At 38.8% G+C, this 12,350-nt stretch overlaps 1 protein-coding gene across 11 annotated transcripts in view; it reads left to right on the forward strand.

Annotated features, from left to right (window-relative positions):
- GRIP1 (glutamate receptor interacting protein 1) overlaps positions 1-12,350 on the forward strand; it is a gene marked incomplete at both ends in the record, with an annotated part of 306,122 nt that overhangs the window by 217,243 nt on the left and 76,529 nt on the right. The gene's annotated exons all lie outside the window — the stretch shown is intronic.

The raw sequence follows: 12,350 nt of genomic DNA on the forward strand, positions 1-12,350 counted from the left end.
TTTGTTTATATGGTCATAGTTTGTATTATTCTGCCCACTGAGGATTTTGATCACCGGTCAGGATTCCGGTCAGGATTATTTGTGTGCATTAATTTCATAATTAATTTACTGGCATGTTTCTATTCATATTTTATATTAATAGAGTGGTAGACTTTATTAACTTCCTAGGTGAAATACTAGCTAGTGGAATGCAGGTGTTTATCTTCTTTATTTATTATCCTTGTCCTAATTCCAGATTCCATTCTCACTTTATATCTGCACATTCTTGGGAATCTGCTGGTGTTGTGTGAAGAAACACACGCAGGCTCTTCAGAAAAGTCACAGTTACTAACAAGCTGAAAGGAGTACAAAAGGAGAACAGAAAAAAAAATAAAAGATGTATTTTAATAGGAGAAAATAAGAATGAAGCCAAAACAGAAAGGGCTGTAATGCTTCTATCCATAGAAAACATTGGTGGAAGGACAGTGAATATCAATCCAGGCAGGAACAAGTGCCGATTATCAGCGCTGATTAATTTTATCAGTGAAGCAAACCAGGCCAGCTTAATAGTTAGCTGTGAGAAAGGATTCTGTCAAGACTTTCTTCCCTTCTTAGAATGACATTGTGACCCCAAATACTTGATACAGATAAATGACACAGAAAATGAGCGTCGACCTCAGTGGTAGTAAAAACCCAATGCTATAGATAAGAGCAGGACATGTGCTGCAGCTGAATTTTAGGTATCACTGTAAGCCAGGGGTGATCATATTTGATTATGTGCTGTGAATATTGATGCCAAGAACATTGCTTCAGTAAACAAGAATGAAAAATAAAAATTGATCAGAGGTCGAATAGGGAAATTTTGTCATGAAACCAAGACTGTAGCAATGTAGACCAAACCTATCAAAAATAGCTGATGCTGCAGTGCAATTGAAATAATATTTTTAAAATAACTTACATGGAGTATATTCACATGGGAGTGAACACATTTGCTTTTCCAAAAAGTTTTCAGATTGGGTTGTGATATATTATTAATTTTGGAATTGAAAATTTGAAAATGTAGCAAGTGTATTTGAAAGTCATTACAAACTTGTAGCTACAAAACCAGGTGCCCAGTAATGCGTTTCTGTAACTTTTTGTTAAGGTAGGAACCTCTAATGAGTCCATTAAAATCCAGGAGTTTTATTCCTTAACCGCTAACTAAAGGTAATGGAGCAGCAGAGAACAGACAGTGGATGGAAATGCAGTAAAAATCACAGAGCTCAACTTATTTAACCCCACGCCACTGAAAATAATAGGCAAACTGTTTAAGTAAGCCAGCTGGGATAATAACTGAACATGCTTGTAATGTAGAGTAAGATGCACTTTCCCTGATCTGTGCTAAGGGTGCCTGGAGACCGAATATTTTTGACAAGCTGTGAGTAGATTTTATTGTACCTGTTTTCCATATGGAGAAAGTTGAAGTTGAGTCTAGAACATTTTACGTGCTGATCCAGTGCACATTTCAATGTATTGGCAACACTGTAAAAATAACTTTGACCAATAATTGGGACCTGCTGCTTCTTATGTATGTTATCATCTATTGTGGGTCTCCACTGGGGAAGAACACCAGGATTGTACAGAACTGTAATAGTCTGAAGATCACCTGCTCTAGACTTAGCTAAAACCAGGAGGGAAAGAACATCCAGGGCAGACATTCTTCTTGCAGGTGTTCTGTGGGTGTATAAGTTAGGACTTTCCTGGAAGCTGCTGCAGCCAGGTGAAGCCAGGCTGGTTGGAGGTGTGAATTTTGCAATGTTTCTAAATGAGCAAGGCTTCAGGCGTGGTGACATCACATGCTCTCTCTTTCTTAACTTGATAAATTAGTCTGAATGTTATTGGTTCCTTTTTTCCCATTATGATTTCATGTCTGGTAGGAGGGTCTGATGTTTTACCCACACTCACATAAACACACTGGGGACAAATTTTTTAATGTAAATCTGCCCTTAGCAGAAAAGGCTTTTTGGGGGTGGGACCTGCAAGGCATTTATGCAGAACAAACTTAGAAGAAAAATTTATACAATAGTTGAATGTATTTTATAAATGCCAAATATATATATATATATATTAAAAAAAAAAAGAGGACAAATATGCTTACTGGATAGTTCTGTTCAGGAACATTTACTTTCAGTCACAAAAATTGTGGAGGAGGTGACCTTCAGAATAATTGCAGGAATTACAATAGAACCTTTCTAGAAACATTTGCCTTTAGTGATTCTTCAGGCTTTTCCAGTTTAGAGAATATTAGACACCACCAGTTGGACTCTCCTTCTCTCTTACAAAGGGTATGAGTGTAATTATGGGAAATCCAAAATTATACCCATAAATGATTGCTGATCTTACTGTCCCTTGTAATGAACTGATTATTGCATGCTTACGAATAAAAACAGATTCTAGCATGGCAAACGTTTTTGTTGGCACAAATCTAAGCCCCATAAGGTGCATTAAAATTGGCATGATGCACTCTAATTAACTGTGTTAAGGTAAATAATGTTGTCAAAATCGCAGAAACATGAAATGTGGCTGCATGCTTGGCATATGGTATCCTTCATCTGTATGTCCAAACTCTAGCATATGATGTTGATTAGGGATAAAATAAACTCTTAAATCTGAATAGCTGATGCAAGTTAAGGACTGGAGCAGCATCCCCAAGGACTTTTGTATCTGCACAATTTGAGTCTGTAACTAAGCCTATGGTCAGTTTATTTGGCAGTAACTAACAAATTAAAAGAAAGTGAATTAAATCATTTGTTATTGTCCAGGTGTTAATCTGACACATAAAAAACTATTCCCCCTCTTTTTTTTTTTTTTTCCCTATACCTAAAATATAAATCATACTGCTTTTTTTGCATTAAAGAAGCTAGAAATGGATGTTAGAGAATCCAACTGTTTTGGGTTAATGCATTTGATGTTATATTTGGATCATGCAAGCAATGTATGATTTATGCAGCCATGATTGCTTTAGTCATGTGACTGAACCTCCCACAATTTTTCGAAGCAATTGAGCAGTACAGTAATATAAAGAAAAAGATTTTGAGCACCAGTCTTCTCAAGTGAGACAATGGCAATTGTGGCTGCTCGGTGCCTGATCACGGTCTAATACATGCAATATTAATGTGTGCTCATACGGTGCCCATTCACTTTCTGTGATAATTGTGGTATACACTGGCAATTTAAACAAAGGAGGAATTCACTTAGGTATATTCTTGCAGCTGTGCATTTTACTGTTTTGCTGCAGTGATTTCCCCAGCAACCTTGACTATGTAATAAGTTAGTTCATGCAAATGAATGCATCTGTCTTCATTCCTCTTTGCCATGAGTTCATTATGCATACATTAAACCTGGAGGAATAAGTTACAGAGATTGATTAGAGAGTTACGGAGAATAGACTGGCAACCAAGAAATGCCTGAATTATTCCTGGTTTGTTTGTTTGTTTTCCTATTGGCAAAAGTCTTTAACAGAAATAGTATATCCTTGTGGATTTGAACGCTTATTGGCAGCTAAAGTTATCAGTATTCCTGTGATTCAGCAAATTTTAATATAAGCCAGTAGCTTATTTTATAGTTCTTTATCTCTGGTTCTTTGGCTTTGACAGTATGTTTTCTTCATACTGAATGTCGAGTAAGTTAATGGTCCTTTTGTCACAGGCACTTTTTTCTGTATAACACCAAATGAAAAGTTTCAGTGCATCCTGTTTGTCAGCAGTTGCTGCATACTCAATTCACCCCTTAGCCATTCTTATAACTTTAGTTTTATATCAGAATGAAGTATAGAGAAAAGATGAATCATTATCAAATCTTTTTTTAAAATACTCATAGCTGTGTATTTTTTCAGCCTATCTTTGAGCTATTGCTTTCCAAACATCAGTATTTCTGAGCTGTGCTTTTAACAAAGGTAGAGAGTAAGCAGACCGTCAATGTGTCATTGGCCACTGAGCACAAAGGACAGCAGGTAAAATCTGTAGGAAGTGTCCACTAGGGTTGTCTAATATTCCACACAGAGACTTTGATAAGCATTTTGTCATGCTGTATCTCCCTTCACACTGCAGAATGGAAAGGTCGAGTGCACGTGTCATTCAGCTTTGGGTATCCTACAAACAGGCACGTGGTCCCTAAAAACTTGGAGTATCTGCTTATTAGTCCCAGTACTAGAAAATGTTGCACTGGCCCATTCCTCCAAATGGTATCTTTGCTACAGGAAATTGCAGTCTCAATATACACTTGAAAATTCAGCATCTGTCATTGAGTGCTTACACAACCATTTATCCAAAAAGGAATGATACAGCTACTACATTCTTTTCTGATCCTTCTGCTTCCATTTTACCATGATATAAGTGAGCTCAGTTCCATGTCAAAAAGAAAAAAAAAAAAAGGAAAACTGATATTACTTATTAACCATGATGTTAAATTATGTATCAGCTGTAGGCCATTACAGGCAACTCAGATTACCTTTAGTAAAAATAAATGGTGACTCAAATGGAAAAATGGGATGTAATGACACTATTGCTAAAACTTACCTAGTAGCCAGAGGTCAGGAGGATTTAAAACATTGAAAGAAGCTGGAAAACATGTCTGAACTGTCAAAAACCTAAGCAATTTGGGCAGCTCTTAATCTAAAATGGGAAGAAGATTAAAGAGTGATTTGATCCGACTTTATGGTTATGTATCTTCAGGGATATTCTGAATGTAATGGCGGGAGTATAACAAGATCTTGGGATCGGAGACTTACCTACTCAAATTCAAATAGAAATTGCCAGTGTGCATAGCAGTTTTCCATCTTTCAAAGTTGTGTTGGATATCTTTTTGAAAGATATGCTGTAGCTGTGGGTATTACTATGTGATTCCATGATATGCTATTTCTCTGCTTGTGTCACTCAGGTGATCAAGGAATGAGTCGTTCTCAATGGCTCTTTCCTGCCTTGGGATACACAAATGCAATTGATCCTGCAAGCAATTCTGCATGATCCATTTTGGTATCTGTAGAAAGCAGAGAAACTGGGAGAGTTGGACTGCTTTTGTGGGCAATGTAGAAATAAACACTGATTAGCATCAGTTCTCCTGGTGCTAATTTTTCAGTACAGGAAATAGGAAGCTGGGAGTGAATTCGTCAGAATTATGGGAAGTGAATAAATCAAAATGTCACATCAGTGCCTATGCTGTTCTATACAGCAGCATTTCCAGAGGGAAAAGGAGGAGAATTATTGAGGCCCTCATCAAACTCAGGCAGAAATGTAGAGAAAAGTAATGCCATGCAGTCTGTCCTTTCTTCATCAATTGCATCCAGCAGTGATGCACACGTGTTCAGGGAAGCACTTCAAAACATGGGCCGATTTTCAAAAAGAGACAGGTGTTTTATCTGCTTTTGGAGACAGATTTTAGGTAACTATGGATTTTAGATCCAGCTTAAAAGTACTTCCTACTTGTTTCAGAAATAGTGTGGTCAGCAGCACTAGGGAGGTGATTGTCCCCCTGTATTCTGCTCTGGTGAGGCCACACTTCGAGTACTGTGTTCAGTTTTGGGCCCCTCACTACAAGAAAAATAGTGAGGCCCTAGAGCACATCCAGAGAAGGGGAATGGAACTGTGAGGGGTCTGGATCAGCTGAGGGAAGCCACTGGAGAAGCTGAGGGATTGTTTAGTGTTGAGATAGCTCAATGGAGACCGTATTGTTCTGTTTTAACTGCCTGAAAGGAGGTTGTGGCAGAGTGGACATCGGCCTCTTCTTTCAGATAACAGCAATAGGACAAGAGGTAACGGCTTGTTGAACCAGAGGAGGTTCGGGTTGGATTTTAGGGAAAAGTTTCTTCTCAGAAAGAGTGGAACAGGCATCCGAGGGAGGTGGTGTAGTCACCATATAGATGTGGCACTGAGTGACATGATTAGTGGGCATGGTGGAGGTGGGATGATGGTCAGACTTAGAGGTCTTTTCCAATCTTAACCATTCTGTGATTCTACTCATTACCTTCCCAAGCAAAAAACTGACATTGTGTGGAAGCAGATTTTCTCTTCGGAAAGCTCTGAAATGTGCATTGAAGAGGTTGTTAAAGGTTGAGACCATTAAGTCATTCATCACTGTGCTTTTTGTGCTGAAGCCTCCTTTGTCCTTGCTTCAGAAAACTCTGCCTTGACAGTGTGGTGGGCCTCAAGGTGGAACAGATCCTTACCAAAGATAAGGAAGTAGATCACTGCAAGGGCTCAAGCAATGCAGGTGGATATCGACATATACATACATACTCTCCCAAGGAATGCTGTCAACAAAAGTGTTAGAAATTCACAGCAAACTCAGAAGATAAATGTGCTGTAACTAGAATACACTGTTGTATTCTAGCTGTATACACTGCTGTTACAGCTGTATACACCGCTGTAACTAGAATTCACTGCTGAGTGAATTTGCAGCTCACACTGTCTTTATTCCCACCGTGGTACAAAGTGGTGCTTTAGGCTCCTCTTTCTTGTAGGTAAGAACAACAAAAAGTTGCATATTGTGATTCCATTAAATCTGCGTCTTCTTAGAGAAATACTTGAAAGCATTCCTATTTCCTGGAGACAGATGTTCTATTGTTTTATAAATTTATCAATCGTTTTTTCTCTAATTGAATTTTTCTGCCAAGATTTTCTCAGGAATTATAAATTGTAATACTGTCATTTTTATACTTAAGATTTAAGCATATCTTACATTCTAAGTCCATTTTAATTAAAATGTATTGATTGTTCTTGTATATACTTATAAGAATTCAAGCTTGTAATTTGATTCTTTACCTATAATAGAGGATTGTAAAACTTTGATGTTGTATGTTTCCAATTTCTTTCTAAGCAGATGTTCTGGACTGCATTACATTCCACCTTTACAGACATCTGCACAAATGCAGAAAACAAGAAGCACATGAGCAAAGAATGACAAAAAGATAACTTGAAAAGATGATCTCCTTCAAATGGCAGTTTTAAACATTTTTAATCCGGTAGCTCCAGCTACTAGAAGAATCAGATGACATCATTTCTATTGAGATAACTCCGGTTAATGGTTTTGTATTCACAGTGTATTGATATGAAAACTAGTTATGTGTGCTGCCATGCCATACCTGGCTATTTTTGCATTTTCTGACAAATGTTTTCTACCACTCCTATAGAAAGGGAATAATGGTTTAACTCTCGTCACTCTCAAAAATGAACTGAAATGCAGCTCTTCAACAGTTGATTGTAGGTTTTTCTCAGCCACTGTCACTAAAAACAATTATTTTTGTAGGAAGAATTTTATTCTTATGGTCCTGATAAACATTTTACTCCTGAAATGTAATCACTGAAGTTACTGTGTGAGTGGTTCGGTGACTGTGGCTTATACTGGATAGCAGTACAGTTCTGCTAACCAACCAATATGGCTTGTCTCACTGAAGAGATGTCTCAATGAAGAGGCTTTCAAATTTTTCAAGTTTAGGATGTTTATGCTAATTTTGAGTTTTTTAATGTATAAACAGGTTTTCAAATTTAGTGCTTATGTTTGATGCTAAATTGAAGAACATCCCTGTTGTCTATCCATATTTTGATTTGGAGAGATCTTGCTGCTGAGGTATCTGCTTTTTTATGCCTAAGAATATGAAAAACATTCCCAGAACCAAATAATAAAGCTCTTTTTAGCTGGGAGACAAACCAGCCCAGATATAGACTATGCTGCCCTGCCATGTCCTGTAGGCTTAGCATTTTCACTGAGTTGTATCATCATATCCCATATACTGCAGCCTGTGGTGGATCATAAAATATCATCGTTTGCTTTTCTGCATCACGCTTAGGCCAGGCAGTAGTCAGACTACTTCTGCTTTATGAATGCTGATGGAAGACATATGTTTTTAAGGTAGTATTTCTACAGTGGCAAAGTTGTCCTGTAGGCTTGTACGCCTCCAAAATAGCTATCAATATAGACCAAATCTCTTTTAGGCAAATTTGGTAAGTGTGTGAGCATTACCCATTTCCCTTGCTCTCACTGGAAGCTGTACAGCATTTGGGCACTGCCTGTCCATAGGCTTCAGGAGATGGCACAGAGTAGGTTGAGGTCAGCTTTGTGTTTTCAGATTCTCTTTATCATTGCGTTTTTGGTCTGCTTGCTTTTTTTTTTGCTTTTTTTTTTTTTTTTAAATGAAAATTGAGGTGTTTTAGCAGCCAGTATTGACAGCCAGTCAGGAAAAGGGCAACAAGGAGCAGAGTGTTCATCACCTGCCGACATGCTTCTTGTCATACTGGGAGGAATACACCTACCCACAGGACGTGAAACACTGAGCAGACGTGATGTCCCCAGGATAACAAACTGCTGTCCGTTTCGTAAGAATTGACTTTATCTTATGTGGTTTTCTATTAAGCTATGAGATGCCTGCTGGAATGTAAAGCAAAATGTTTCCTCTGCAGAATTTCTGCTGACATACAGGGAAAATCCACACAAGGACAGCACTGACTGTATTTTCAACAGACTTACCAATTACTTACTTATTGATTAGGTAAGTCTTTTGGTAGGAAATGGTCAATAAAAGCAAGCCTTACTTTCACTTTTAGGTTAGGTTTTCTTTGTGCTCTGTCCTGGCTGCACAGAGCAAACTCATTGAATAGGTGGAGGATGCAGGAGCTTGACCTGATTGCATTGATTTTAGACATTTTCTTGGATCTAAAAATGAAAACTTCACAGAAGGGAACAGCAACAACAACAAAAAGACAGCATCTGGAATAAAGGGAAAAGGTTTTCTATTTTACTTTAATATGTAAATTAAGATATAAAACTGCAGGAATATATAAAATAGGTGATAAAATTTTGATTAAGTGTTCTCTTGGCTTTCAAATGTTGTTCTGGGAGAAATTATTTTCTGAATCCTAGTATTAAATCTTCTTTTTTTTGTGAAAATGAATGTGTTCCATATTCAGAAATCTCATGAGTCAACTTATTTTCCACGCTTTTTATTCATTAAAACATGAGATTTACATACATCAAAATGCAGGGAATTACATAATGTCTGATCGTATTTAAAATTCTTGGAGTTTCATTGTGAAAAGTACTCTCCTTGAAGAAAAAACAATTTGACGTGATGTTTCTTGAATTTTCCTTACGTGCAAGCTATTCTGTTTATTCATCTTCTTACAGGGAGATTTACTCATTCCTGTATTTGAACACTTGCTTATCTTTGAAGCATTCCTGTCCCACACTGAGGATCCCTGTAGTCTCCCGGGTTGCAGCTCGTAGTCTTCTTGCACCAGCTGTCGTAACAGGGCACACACAATCACACCACTGCAGCAGCGGACTAAGAGAAGCATTCAGATGAGGAACAAAGGGGAAAAAAATCAAGAGCGTAATGTTTTCTTCAGAGTTCAGCTGCTGTGTACGCTCCACCTTATAGGACTGGAGATACACGCTAAGCTCTCTGGAGTGGAAACTCATTTCCACGTTACGTCTGCATGCGTGCACAAGTGTGCGTGCACGTTTGCACTCCCCATAATGAGCCCATCTCCAGGACGCGGTGGGATTCCCCAGCCCCATGCCACAGGTAGGTGGACAGCCTCAAAGCTGTGGGAACAGGCGTGTGCCCAGGGTCACCCATAGGGACAGTGGCATTCCTGGGGCAGCCCCAGGGTCTCATCCCGTGCTTAGAGCCTGCTGGGAGCTGTGCCGCACCGAGTGCTACTGCTATTGGTAGTGGTAGGAGGGGAGGAAGCTTGCAAGTGTGTTTCTCAGACTGAAGTGTAAAATGGTATTGATTTGGGCTTTTTTTTATAGACTTGGAACTGTTTTTTCTCAGTGCAGTTTCATTTTAGAATAATTCACGTGGTTGGTATCACAGAGATGTGTTGCAAGAATGATGTTCCTACATCTGATACTTCATGAACTGGTTGTGGAGGAGGAAGATACTGTTGCCTAAGCCCATGTCTTCTATTTAGTTTGCCATTAAACAAAAGTCTTGTAAATTGAACTCCTATTTTCCTTATAAATTATAAGAAATCTGGAAATAGCTTCTTTGCCTTTCCTTCTGATGCTGACTATGCTAATGTCTTTAGTGCTGTGGGAGTGCATGTGGGAAGGAGCGGACCCCAGAGCTTACTGACTAATTAGGAGCTTTCTGGTTGGCAAGTAATGAATTATGAGTGAGCTGATACATGAATTACGGTTTTAACACACAAAAAGTAACGTAGCTTTTTGTTACCTAGAGAATAGAGACTGACCTTGTGTTGTTTAAAGAATAGCACATAAGGATGCCATTACTTGTTAGAAAGGAGGTTATAGAGATAAAGTCCTTGTCTTGTTCTGTTATTGGGCATTTTGATAATATTCCTGTGGGATTAGTCTGTAGTAATAATGTAGAAGGAGTGCAGATGAGTAATATGAGTGTATGAGAATAATAAGATGAGTGCAGATATAGCTTTTGAAAGGGAGTAATCGTGCATGATTTAAAAAAGCAGAGATGAAAAATGGAGTCTGGGATATCAAGTTTAAGAGCTCTTTGCAGGACAGCAGTCTGTCATAAACAAGAACAGATTAGGCAGATTAATTTGTTCCTGTTATGATTACACTACAAAGAAAAAAAGAGATAAAACCTTCCAGGGGGACAAGCCTAAGGAAACTGTTGTGTACTCCTAGATGACCTAATCTGTTTGTCAGATAGCAGTGAGCATTCCTCACCACCTTCCTTTGCGGTGCTAATACATCTCTACTGCCTATCTAGGGAGAGTGTCTAGAGGTCACTGTCTCTTGGCAGAGGTATACAGAGATTTGTCAAAATAGATGGTGAGAAAGAGCTAGCCTGGCTATTATTTTCCATGCCAGCAGTTGGAAGGAACTGTGTAATAATTAGATGGTTTAAACCACTGTGTGGATCATCTGTTCCATAGGTCACTTCAAGCAGCAGAGTATTTCCCAGCATTTGTTTGCAAACTCAGAACCTATTTAAAAGATTGAAAAACACAGCAGTGTAATGGTATGGCAAAAAATTAGGCATGCTCAGTGCATTGCTGATATTCTCTATACATGTTTTAGCAAAGTTTGTTGAACAAAATTCTTAGAGAGTCCTGAGAATTAGATTGTACTACTGGGAAGTTAAAGGGAGGATTTGGATTGGGAGAGAAGGGAGGAGGGGAATTGTCCTTCTGAATCCAGATCTCATAATCAAGTAAACTCAGAATAAACAAGTAGAGCACACCTACCCAGCACCTGAGGTTGTAGTGTGCATCGGGGGTGCAACTGTGCAGTGTTTTTGGTTACAGTAAGTACAGAGCGTGACTCCTGTAACCACTGTGAATGCTTGCAGGTATTTTGTAAAACTGAAAATAGTGTTTTGTTCCATAGTGTCTCTTACTGCTATGCAACTTGTCTATATGGCCATATGCAGATAATCACATCTGTTCTTTCTGACCTGTCGGAATGGCCAGATGTGCACAAACGTTATTGTGGAAGCTCAGTAGCTTCCAGTTGGTGCTTGAAACTCTTCTGTTGCCAGGCAAGTTGTATGCATGAGGTAGCTGTGCTACTGTCTGAGTCTGAATGGGCAGGGACACGTCTTGAACAGTCTCACAGTCTCTTGTCATCTGTCTTATTATAATAAATCTTCCACTTTTGGTATAGTTGCTTAAAAGTTAGACCAACCCTTGCTACTGACTGAATACAATGCAGAAGTTTTTCTTAGTAGGAGGTTTTTAAGCTTAGGAAAATTCTTACCCAAGCACTTAAGTCATACTGTACAGTGGTAGAACTGTGAATAACTGAAGTGAGGTCATCACCAGCCAGAATGGAAAGAAGAGCCTGTCAGCTAGAATGGAGCAGGGACCCTCCGTAGGGTGATGCCATGTCTGCAGCAGATTCAGCAGTTAAAGCAGTACTGAAGTTGACAGAATACCAGGGCTTTAGCTCCTCTGAATGCATCTCTCTGCCCTCTGGTTTTACTTCTATATTGCTCAGGCCTGGGAGTTGTTGCTCAGGGCAGCTGTTCTTCATCCTGAAGTCATGACATATGAGGTTGTCTTCTCAGTCATACGGGAAAGATACTGAAAGACCCTTGCTGCCATTTGTATAGTGCTTATTCTGTGCTTCTAATGCTTATGGGTGAACATACAAATGTACACAATTAACTTGCTTGTTTCTTGGGCTGCTCTTTATCTTTGTCTTATGCTGCCATGGCAAGGTTGCTAGTTCATTGCAGTGCTGATATAGCGTAGTTTGCAGTGTGTGCTTGGTGCTGTTTGTATCTGACCTAGAAGCTGCACATTTACACTGAGAAGGAACCAAAGAGATGGATGATCCTTCTGGAACGTCATCATTTTCAGGATTGATCTTTAGGACTTAATATACTTTTTCCCAGAATATCTGGGAAG

Source organism: Tetrao urogallus (genome assembly GCF_951394365.1).
Source record: "Tetrao urogallus genome assembly, chromosome: 1".
Taxonomy (NCBI): Eukaryota; Metazoa; Chordata; class Aves; order Galliformes; family Phasianidae; genus Tetrao; species Tetrao urogallus.